General features: G+C 40.2%; 1 non-coding gene across 1 annotated transcript; it reads right to left on the reverse strand.

Moving 5' to 3' along the window:
• Positions 1–4,032: 4,032 nt before the first annotated feature.
• LOC114407962 lies at positions 4,033–4,139 on the reverse strand. Its single transcript, XR_003665766.1, has one exon. It is a non-coding gene; the product is annotated as a small nucleolar RNA R71 (small nucleolar RNA).
• Positions 4,140–12,562: the final 8,423 nt, after the last annotated feature.

Genomic DNA, 12,562 nt, shown 5'->3' on the forward strand with positions numbered 1-12,562 from the left:
TCATCTTCCAAGAAGCAAAGGAATCCATTGATGAAGAAGATCCTAGGCCTACAAGCTCCAATGGAGCTTACATCATAACATCTCTGGTAAAATGAATTACCAAAGGTTTAGGCTTACCCAAGTTGGTGTCGCTTGACTGCATGAACACCTATCCTTCCTCCTCCCTTACGCAACCAATTTCAATTCGCCCTTTATCTATCAATCCCTACAATAGCTCCTTGGATACTGGGAATGTCTCTACATCATGCAACTCCCCTGGATGCAGCGAGCACTGATCCCCCTTATCACTATTTGTATTTAACCATGTCAGCCTTACGTAAAGCCTCCAAGATGAAGCGTCTTGGGGTCGACACATCCTTTATTTTCTCCAACTCCTGAGACTTCCCTTTTTCAATGGTGTTCACCAATGAGCTTCCATGATTTGCAAGCAGATTAGTTCTTACATTTGGATTATCCTCTTGAAATGTAAGCCATCCTGCATCAATCAAACTCTGCACTTTATGCTTAAAAGCTACACATTGTTCAACAGAGTGCCCCGAGACGCCACCATGGTAAGGGCATGCAGCGTTAGGATTGTACCATCAAGAAAATGGAGGTTGATAAACCCTTCCCATGCTCACTACTGCTAGCTGGTTGCTGAGTAAGGATGGTAATAGGTCGGCGTACGACATTGGGATTGGGGTGAATTCTACAGGTTTCCTTTCTGGGAAATTCCTCCGTGGGTTGGTGTTTATGTTAGGATTAGGAATTGGATTTGGCCAAGGTTATGTAGGGAATGAATTTTGTGGGTGATGTTGGGGAGGTCTCTACGGTTGGTTAGGTGCTCTTGGTCGAAGGGGCGTTGGGCAGGGGGGAGGATCGATATTGGCCGAGTAGTGGTACTAGTGTGGGGGATACTGATACATGGGGTTGTGAGGGGTTTACGGGGGCCTCAGCCATGTGGGCGCTGTAGTCATGTTATGGGTTTCTCCCTCTTTTTTCTTTGCTTCATTCTCCCCAAGCCTCCTATTACCAGAACTTGTAGTAGAAGCATAATCAAATTTCCCTCTTCTCATACCTACTTCGATCCTCTCGCCGGTAAACACTAAATCTACAAAACTTGAAGGCATGTAACCTACCATCATCTGCAAACTTGAAGGCAGGTAATCATCTCTCTCTATCATTAGGGGCGCTACTTGAGTAACCAAATCTCTCCACCTTTGAGCATATTCTTTGAAAGATTCATTATCTCTCTTGCACATATTTGTAATTGCATTCTATCTGGAGCCATATCAAAGTTATACTAATACTTCCTAATGAAGGCAGCCATTAAGTTCTTCCAGGAACAGACCCGGGAAGGTTCCAAATTGGTATACCAGGTAATAGCTGCCCCAGTTGGACTCTTCTGGAAGAAATGCATCAACAACTTTTCATCTCTTGGATACGCTGATGTGCCATCATTTTCTTGTATTTTCTAAACCCTTTTTGCACCATTTTAATTACTGATTGGTCTTAATTGTCAATTAATCAGGCAGTTTTATTATTTGGGCTCATTTAGCTAATTTGATGTTTTTAATCTAATTTCAGGAATTAATGAAACATTGGGCTTAATCTGGATTTTGGTTATGGACTTGAAGAGGGCAAATAAAGCAGTGCTTACCTTAGTTAATTTCTAATTAGGAAATTTCACAATTTTATTTTATGTTGTTCAGTGTTTATTTCGTTTTGGGCCAGAGTATTGTAATAGGGCCCAGTGACTTTGAGTGACTCTTTTTAAATAGCAGCCTTGGGATTCGTGCAAGGCTATTCTGTTATGCTATTCATTATTCAGAGCTTTTGTTTTAGGGTTTTACGTTTTCTGCTTTGATGCTACTGTTCACGTAATGCAATTTTACGTTTTCTGCTTCTAATTACAATTTCGTTCTTGCTTCTTCTTCTACTCTCATTTACGTTTCTGTTTCATTTACATTTCTGTTCATTTACGTTTCTGTTCATTTACGTTTCTGCTTCATGTTTCATTTGCGTTTTCTGTTTGAATCTATGGAAGGCTAGTTTTTCTGGTGTTGTTTTCTTTTGAGGACGAAGCCCAACTCTCTTTGAGGTTTCGTTTGTAATGTGTTTTCCTGGCAGTTTTCCCTTCACCAATTATCCCAAATTCGTGAACATTAATCAGTGCACGCTTCGTGTTCGATTAATTGCCTCTGAGCCTAACTTGCGTTCATGCTTAATGGACGAAGGGGTAATCGGTGTATGTGGTGCCTAATCACGTATTGATAACCCTAAGTTGATTTTCGCTTAGTAAATTGAAATAGGGTTGGATTAAGTGGTTGACTGTTAGGGACGAATTCTCCATAACCCAGGATAAGAGAATGGCTTCTGAATCTGAGGAAACAACCCGTTTTTAATATTAGTAGTTTCAAATTCCAGTTTACTTGTTCTTCTCTTTAATCACGAAACAAACAAACCCCCCCCAATCGTTACTGTTACTGCGCAAGTATATTATGAACATTTGGTTTGTCATTGCTCGTTGGGAAACGACCTAGGATCACTTCCTAGTTACTGCATTTTCATGTTTATTTGATTCGGGTACGGCCTCGATCAAATTTGGCGCCGTTGCCGGGGAGTAGTGTCCAAAGGTTCATAATAGCTAGCTAGTGTTGTGTGTTTAATCCTTTCGTGTTTTATATTTAATTGTTAGTATTGTGTTAGTATGTGTGTTAGTGTTGTTTAGTGTCCTGGTATTTTGTTTAATGTGTGTTCTGTTTCAGTTTTCCCATTAAGCGTTTCCCCTGTTTCAGTCTTGGGTGTTTTGCTGTGAATAGTGTTTTACGACGGACTTAGCAACCACTTTTGCTTGCGGCAAAACAGAGTAGTAGTAGAAATCAAGTAGAGACGGATTTTAGTGACCACCCATGCTGAATTATTTGAGATTTTTTGTTTTAGTAGCTAGGGTTGTTATTTTTGGCTGATTTTTTTTGTGGTAACTTCTTTTAACCTATATTTTGTGGGAAAAATAGCTAGAGCCTTTAGTTTGGTCAGATTTGAAAGTTCCAAAAAAGTAGCAAATTTTGTGTTTGTCGAAACTTCAAACGGCCATAACTTTTGCTCCGGTTATCAGAATCGCAATTATTATATATGTATTTGGGGTAGAAAAAAATTTCCTATGCCGTGGCAGCCTCCGAGGTCTCCATCGTCCAAAAATAGTGATTTTGTCAAAAGTTTTTTATTTTTCAAGTTTTGTTCACTTATTTTTCTTAACCTACCATTTTTAGCTTCCATAGTTAGACTTTGAATTTTTGCCTGAAATTTTTTGTGCTCTCTTTTCATCATTTTATAAGGTTGCTCACAAAATTTCAAGTCATTTGGATATCATTTGAGGGTAGCTGTAGTTCAAACCTGCACCTTTATTTACATGACAAGGCAACTAGTTGTGCATGCTGAATGTAGTGTATGACTAGAGGCAATCCATCTGACTTACAACCCTTTGACCCTGAGATAGATAGGACATTTCATAGATTAGTTAGGCATCATTTTATACCTTTTGATCATCCTGAGCATTCCATTACTTGTGAATATGTGCATTCTGTTATTGGTGATTTTGAACATCCTGATTTGGAGCATTATAATTTTGAGCATTCTGATTCTAAGCATTCTGATTTTGCACATTCTGAGAACATGGCACAACCTCCACCCCGTGAGAGGACTCTAAGGGAAATGGCTGCACCTGATTTCACCTACGAAAGCTTGTGCATCCAATACCCTGATGAGGATGTCCCATATGTTCTTAAAACTGGACTGATTCATTTGCTTCCAAAGTTTCATGGCCTTGCAGGTGAAGACCCGCACAAACATTTGAAGGAATTTCATATTGTCTGCTCCACCATGAAACCCCCAGATGTCCAAGAGGATCACATATTTCTGAAGGCTTTTCCTCAGTCATTAGAGGGAGTGGCAAAGGACTGGTTGTATTACCTTGCTCCAAGGTCCATCACGAGCTGGGATGACCTTAAGAGAGTATTCTTAGAAAAAGTTTTCCCTGCTTCCAAGACCACAACCATCAGGAAAGATATCTCAGGTATTAGACAACTCAGTGGAGAGAGCCTGTATGAGTACTGGGAGCGATTTAAAAAACTATGTGCCAATTGCCCTCACCATCAGATTTCGGAGCAGCTTCTTCTCCAATATTTTTATGAAGGACTCAGTAATATGGAGAGAAGTATGATAGATGCTGCCAGTGGTGGAGCCCTTGGAGACATGACTCCTGCTGAAGCCAGGAATTTAATTGAGAAGATGGCTTCCAACTCCCAGCAGTTTAGCGCAAGAAATGATGCTATAGTCATTAGAGGAGTGCATGAGGTAGCTACAAACTCAGCTGCATCATCTGAGACTAAGAAGCTTGAAGGCAAACTGGATGCATTGGTTAACTTGGTAACCCAGCTGGCCTTGAATCAGAAATCTGTACCTGTCACAAGGGTTTGTGGTTTGTGCTCCTCTGCTGACCACCATACAGACCTTTGCCCTTCCATGCAGCAACCTGGAGCAATTGAGCAGCCTGAAGCTTATGCTGCAAATATTTACAATAGACCTCCTCAACCTCAACAGCAAAATCAACCACAGCAGAACAATTATGACCTCTCCAGCAACAGATACAACCCTGGATGGAGGAATCACCCTAATCTCAGATGGTCCAGCCCTCAGCAACAACAACAGCAGCCTGCTCCTTCCTTCCAAAATGCTGCTGGCCCAAGCAGACCATACATTCCTCCACCAATCCAACAACAACAACAACCCCAGAAACAACCAACAGTTGAGGCCCCTCCACAACCTTCCCTCGAAGAACTTGTGAGGCAAATGACTAAGCAAAACATGCAGTTTCAACAAGAGACCAGAGCTTCCATTCAGAGCTTGACTAATCAGATGGGACAATTAGCTACACAATTGAATCAACAACAGTCCCAAAATTTTGACAAGCTACCTTCTCAAGTTGTCCAAAATCCCAAAAATGTCAGTGCCATTTCATTGAGGTCGGGAAAGCAGTGTCAAGGACCTCAACCCGTAGCACTTTCCTCATCTGCAAATGAACCTGCCAAACTTCACTCTACTCCAGAAAAAGGTGATGACAAAAATTTACCTAACAATTTCTGTGCAGGTGAATCTTCTTCCACAGGTAATTCTGATTTGCAGAAGCAGCACATTCCCCCTCTTCCATTCCCTCCAAGAGCAGTTTCCAACAAAAAAATGGAAGAGGCAGAGAAAGAGATCTTGGAAACGTTTAGAAAAGTAGAGGTAAACATACCTTTGTTGGATGCAATAAAGCAAATTCCAAGATATGCTAAATTCTTGAAGGAGCTGTGCACTAATAAGCGGAAGCTTAAAGGAAGTGAACGAATTAGCATGGGAAGAAATGTCTCCGCATTGATTGGTAAATCTGTTCCTCAAATTCCTGAAAAATGCAAAGATCCAGGTACATTCAGCATACCTTGTATTATAGGGAATAGTAAGTTTGACAATGCCATGCTAGATTTAGGAGCCTCTGTTAGTGTTATGCCTCTGTCTATTTTTAATTCTCTATCTCTAGGTCCCTTGCAGTCAGCTGATGTGGTAATTCATTTAGCTAATAGAAGTGTTGCCTATCTTGTTGGTTTCATAGAAGATGTCATAGTTAGAGTTGGTGAACTGATTTTCCCTGTTGATTTTTATATTTTGAATATGGAAGATGGATTTTCTCAAGGATCAGTTCCCATCCTTCTAGGCAGACCCTTTATGAAAACTGCTAGAACTAAGATAGATGTTTATGCAGGCACACTGTCCATGGAGTTTGGTGATATAACTGTTCATTTTAATATTCTGGATGCTATGAAATACCCATCTGAAGATCTTTATGTATTTCATGCTGAAATAATTGACCATGTTGTTGATGAATACATGACTGATCTTTATTCTAATATGCATGCCTCTCACTCTTCATGCATTGAATCTGAAATTGTACTTGATCATATATCTGAATTTGATGCTGAGAGTGAATCTAAGAGTGATATTGATTGCATGTCTGGTGGTGGTGTTTTACCTCTCGAGATTGATTTTATAGAGTCAGATAGGACAAACCATGTTTCAGGAAGTACACATACCTCTAACTTTCTTTATGAGGTAAAGGCTGAGAAACCATCTCCTTCTACCACTGTCCAGCCGACCACACCAGAATTGAAGCCTCTGCCATCAAATTTAAAATACGCTTACTTGGATGATAGCAAGAGTTTTCCAGTGATTATATCTGCTTCCCTTGCTGATGAGCAAGAGGAGAAGTTGTTGCCAGTTCTCAAGAAGCATAAGAAGGCTATAGGCTGGACCCTGGCGGACATTCCTGGTATTAGCCCATCCACATGTATGCATCGAATAAATTTAGAGGATGGAGCTAAACCAGTAAGACAGCCACAGAGAAGACTCAACCTGGTGATTCTTGATGTAGTGAAGAAGGAGATAACCAAGCTTTTGCAAGCTGGAATCATTTATCCTATCTCCGACAACCAATGGGTGAGTCCCGTCCAGGTAGTCCCGAAGAAGACCGGCCTCACAGTGATAAAAAATGAGAAGGATGAGCTGATTCCTACTCGGGTGCAGAACAGTTGGAGAGTCTGCATTGACTATAGGAGGCTGAACCAGGTTACCAAAAAGGACCATTTTCCCCTGCCATTCATTGACCAGATGCTTGAACGCCTGGCAGGTAAATCCCACTACTGTTTCCTTGATGGTTTTTCTGGTTATATGCAAATTACTATTGCTCTTGAGGATCAGGAAAAGACCACATTCACCTGTCCCTTCGGCACTTTTGCTTATAGGAGGATGCCTTTCGGCCTGTGCAATGCCCCTGGTACCTTCCAGCGGTGCATGATTAGTATTTTCAGTGATTTTTTAGAAAATTGCATAGAGGTGTTTATGGATGATTTCACTATATATGGATCTTCTTTTGATGGTTGTTTGAATAGTTTGGAAAAAGTTTTGAATAGATGCATTGAAACTAACCTTGTTCTAAATTTTGAAAAATGTCATTTTATGGTTGAGCAAGGTATAGTTTTAGGCCACATTATTTCCAATAAGGGTATTGAAGCAGATCCTGCAAAAATTTCTGTTATTTCACAATTGCCTTACCCCTCTTGTGTGCGAGAGGTGCGATCTTTTCTTGGTCATGCAGGATTCTACAGGCGCTTTATAAGGGATTTTAGCAAAGTAGCCCTTCCACTGTCCAACTTGTTGCAAAAGGAGGTGGAGTTTGACTTTAATGACAGATGCAAAGAGGCTTTTGATTGCCTCAAAAGAGCGCTGACTACCACCCCCATCACCCAGGCACCTGATTGGACAGCCCCTTTTGAGCTTATGTGTGATGCATCAAATTATGCATTGGGGGCTGTCCTTGCTCAGAAAATTGATAAATTGCCCAGGGTGATATATTATGCTTCTAGGACTTTAGATGCTGCCCAAGCGAATTATACTACTACTGAGAAAGAGCATCTAGCCATAGTTTTTGCTCTTGAAAAATTTCGATCTTATTTGCTTGGTACCTGCATTATTGTTTACACTGACCATGCAGCTCTAAAGTACTTGTTGAAGAAGGCTGATTCTAAAACTAGGTTGATCCGATGGATGCTCTGGCTCCAAGAGTTTGACTTGGAGATCCGTGATAGGAGCGGAGCACAAAATCTAGTTGCTGATCATTTGAGTCGGATCGAACGTGTATCAGATGCGGATTCACCCATTCGGGATGATTTCCCGGATGATCATTTGTATATACTGTATAGTATTTCTGACTCTCTTTCTACTCCCTGGTTTGCTAACATTGTCCATTATTTAGTTGCCTCTGTTTTTCCTCCCTTAGCATCTAAGGCCCAAAAAGATAAAATTAAAAGTGATGCTAAGCATTTTATTTGGGATGACCCCTACTTGTGGAAATTGTGCAGTGATCAGGTAATTAGACGATGCATTCCAGATCATGAGACTGACTCAGTCCTGCAGTTCTGTCATTCTTCCGCATCGGGAGGTCATCTGGATGTTCAAAGGACAGCTCGCAAAGTGCTTGATTGTGGTTTTTATTGGCCCACCATCTTTAAAGATGCGTGGAAGATCTGCAGCACTTGTGAGCAGTGTCAGAGAGCAGGAAATACACTTACATGGTGACAACAAATGCCTCAGCAACCTATGCTATTCTGTGAGGTGTTTGATGTTTGGGGTATAGATTTCATGGGCCCTTTTCCTGTCTCTTTTGGTTATGTTTACATTCTCCTTGCAGTTGACTATGTTTCAAAATGGGTGGAAGCCAAGCCCACTAGAACTAATGATGCTAAAGTTGTTGCAGACTTTGTCAGGTCTAATCTGTTTTGCAGGTTTGGAGTACCTAAAGCAATTGTTAGTGATCAAGGAACCCATTTTTGCAACAGGACAATGCATGCCCTGCTTAAAAAGTACGGGGTGGTACACAGGGTATCCACACCATACCACCCCCAGACCAATGGACAGGCAGAAATTTCTAACCGGGAAATCAAGCGAATTTTAGAGAAGATTGTGCAGCCAAGCAGGAAAAATTGGAGTACCAGGCTTGATGATGCTCTCTGGGCACATAGGACTGCCTACAAAGCACCCATAGGAATGTCTCCTTATCGGGTTGTCTTTGGAAAGGCATGTCATCTTCCAGTGGAAATTGAGCACAAAGCTTACTGGGCAGTGAAGACTTGCAACTTCTCTATGGATCAAGCTGGTGAGGAAAGAAAGTTGCAACTAAGTGAGTTAGATGAATTCCGCCTAGAAGCCTACGAGAATGACAAGTTCTACAAAGAAAAGACCAAGAAGTTCCATGATAGCATGATAGTTAAAAAGGACTTCATGGTTGGGCAAAAAGTGTTATTGTATAATTCTAGGCTTGGACTCATGAGTGGTAAGTTGAGGTCTAAGTGGATTGGTCCTTTTCTTGTTACTAATGTTTTTCCTTATGGTACAGTTGAGATCAAAAGCGACTCCACAAATAAGAGCTTCAAGGTCAATGGAATCGACTTAAGCCATTCCTCACGAACCCTTCTTTAGTGGACGTAGTGGTGGAAGAAACTTCCTTACTCCACCCTACTCTTCCTCCACCATGACTTAGGGAGTTTTTCTTTTCCTATCTCCTTCTTTGCTTTTATTACACTTGTCCGATTCTCTTTGATGATTTAATTGTTTTTAATCTTTTAATTGTGCTACATTGAGGACAATGTGTTGTTTAAGTATGGGGGGGGGGGGGGAGTGTTCTTTGGTTTTGCTAGTTTTGTTGGTTTTGTTAATTTGTTAGTTGTGTTAATTTGTTAATGTTGTTAGTTTCGTCGGATTTTTAGTTTAATATTTTGGGTCAATTTTGTGTGCATGTACGACTTTGCATGTTTTTCTTTGAATTATAGGATATGTTCAAGAAATGAGTTATTGTTTTGAAAATAAAAGTTCTTGACATTTTGTGACTTGAAATCCATGATTCTCCTCTACATGTCATGATAGTTTTGAAAGCTCAATTTGAAAGTGATGAGTTTACCTTTGTGAGAATTTGAGCCATCCATCATCATAATCATTTGGTATGTTTTGCCCCATTGATTGCTTGCACAATAACCTTGGCTTGATTCTTGTTGATGCTTCCTAATTCACATGCATATTTTGAAATGATTGAGGCAATTTTGTTCTTATAAGCTTCTAGCCAAATGGACTTACCTTGAATTAATTCCTTTGATAGCCCTTTTGAGCTTTGTTTCCCTTTCCTTGTTTTGAAGCTCACTACAAGCCTTAAATGAAAAACCATGATATCACCATATCCTTAAGGAATTTTGGAGCTTTGGAATTGTTTTGGGAATAAGTGTGGGGGGTTTTTGTTTCATTGGATAACTTGTTTTGTTGGCTATGCTTCATGATGTATTTTGGGCCATACTTGATGTACATTGTATATTGGTTAAATGTTGGACATGCTGAATGAAATATTGTTTCTCAAAGGCTATAGAGTAAAAAAAAATCGAAAAGAAAAGAAAAAGAAAAGCAATAAAGTTGAGTGAATAAGATTTTAAATGGCACAAGAATGATGAAACTCTTGGTTCTACTCTTTATGTTTAATTTTTATCTTTACTTCTTTTTATTTTCTTATTTTTTTTCTTAATATGCACTTATTCTCCATTGCTCCTCTATTCCTTTGGGATTTAGCCACTTATTCCATATTTCTCCATACCTTGTCCTTGGCCCCATTACAACCTTAAAAAACCTTTTGATCCTCATGTGCTTGTGTTTGTGGGTTGATTGTCAATTTTAGAATCTTGCCAAGTTTATGTGGTGTTTGCTTTCATGGGTGCTTTGAGGGTAAATAGTAGCCTAGACACTTGAGAGATAAAGTGTATATCTTGTGAGGCTTTATCACTTTTCATTCTTGAGCTGATTAACTATTTTGCCATGATTGGGTTGCTTGGATGATTTTCATGAATGTCTTGACTTTTTGGATCTCCTTATGTTAGATGTTACCCATTCCTTTCATTCCTTGATGTTCATTGAGAAATATGTGAATGTTTTTGTTTGTCTCTCTTTGATATCCTTGGATTTTGTTCTTTGTTTCATTTTGCCCAGGAGTGCAAAAGGCTAAGTATGGGGGGTTTTGATGTGCCATCATTTTCTTCTATTTTCTAAACCCTTTTTGCACCATTTTAATTACTGATTGGTCTTAATTGTTAATTAATCAGACAATTTTATTATTTGGGCTCATTTAGCTAATTTGATGTTTTTAATCTAATTTCAGGAATTAATGAAACATTGGGCTTAATCTGGATTTTGGTTATGGACTTGAAGAGGGCAAATAAAGTAGCGCTTACCTTAGTTAATTTCTAATTAGGAAATTTCGCAATTTTATTTTATGTTGTTCAGTGTTTATTTCGTTTTGGGCCAGAGTATTGTAATAGGGCCCAGTGACTTTGAGTGACTCTTTTTAAATAGCAGCCTTGGGATTCGTGCAAGGCTATTCTGTTATGCTATTCATTATTCAGAGCTTTTTTTTTAGGGTTTTACGTTTTCTGCTTTGATGCTACTGTTCACGTAATGCAATTTTACGTTTTCTGCTTCTAATTACAATTTCGTTCTTGCTTCTTCTTCTACTCTCATTTACGTTTCTGTTTCATTTACATTTCTGTTCATTTACGTTTCTGCTTCATGTTTCATTTGCGTTTTCTGTTTGAATCTATGGAAGGCTAGTTTTTCTGGTGTTGTTTTCTTTTGAGGACGAAGCCCAACTCTCTTTGAGGTTTCGTTTGTAATGTGTTTTCCTGGCAGTTTTCCCTTCACCAATTATCCCAAATTCGTGAACATTAATCAGTGCACGCTTCGTGTTCGATTAATTGCCTCTGAGCCTAACTTGCGTTCATGCTTAATGGACGAAGGGGTAATCGGTGTATGTGGTGCCTAATCACGTATTGATAACCCTAAGTTGATTTTCGCTTAGTAAATTGAAATAGGGTTGGATTAAGTGGTTGACTGTTAGGGACGAATTCTCCATAACCCAGGATAAGAGAATGGCTTCTGAATCTGAGGAAACAACCCGTTTTTAATATTAGTAGTTTCAAATTCCAGTTTACTTGTTCTGCTCTTTAATCACGAAACAAACAAACCCCCCAATCGTTACTGTTACTGCGCAAGTATATTATGAACATTTGGTTTGTCATTGCTCGTTGGGAAACGACCTAGGATCACTTCCTAGTTACTGCATTTTCATGTTTATTTGATTCGGGTACAGCCTCGATCATACGGCCCCATCTTCCTACAATACATTTTCAAGTGATTCTTTGGGCAAGTAGTTCCCTTGTACTTATCAAAATATGGCACCTTGAATTTTGGAGGAATGACCACGTTAGATACCAAGCACAATTCTGCCATGTCAACAAAGGCATAATTTTCTCCCCCTTCAATGGTCCTCGGCCTCTCCTCCATATGCTCAATCCTTTCCTTCTCAAGTACTATGCAAGGCCCTCCTTCTATTGCAAAATGCATGGGTCAGGGTGGTGATTGATACTAAGCCCCCCCCCCCCCCCCCCCGGAGCATTTATCGCAGAGGCACCAGGAAATGCATGTCCTTCAATGGCATATCCAGAGTGGGGCCCGAAATCGGCCAGAGTGTGGTCTTGGGGAGCTTCATGTGTTTCCTCCATGGGTTGAGGAGCATGGGCATGATCAGGTTGGGGTTGTTGATTCTTAATGAGTATTGGTTCATAATTGTTGACATTCTTGCCAGAAGCATACACAACAGTGGGCGGTGTATAATTGGGAGGCAAACCATATGGCAAAAAAGAATGCTTTCTCTGAACCTGAACATAAAGGGGCCCACATGCATTTTCTGCCGACTCGCCTCCTTGGCCTACTACATCCGAGACTGGACAACCTACTCGATTGAAACCAGACAGGTGAATCAGGTCCACCTCAGTAGCAGTGCTTGCAACACCAACTGTAGTAGTGTTAACCTCCATCATCTTCCTCATGCTCATCATTGCTTCCATCATCGTTGTCATATGCTCCTTCATGGCCTCCATGTCGACCTTCATCTATTCATGGA

Source organism: Glycine soja, chromosome 3 (genome assembly GCF_004193775.1).
Source record: "Glycine soja cultivar W05 chromosome 3, ASM419377v2, whole genome shotgun sequence".
NCBI classification, from domain to species: domain Eukaryota; kingdom Viridiplantae; phylum Streptophyta; class Magnoliopsida; order Fabales; family Fabaceae; genus Glycine; species Glycine soja.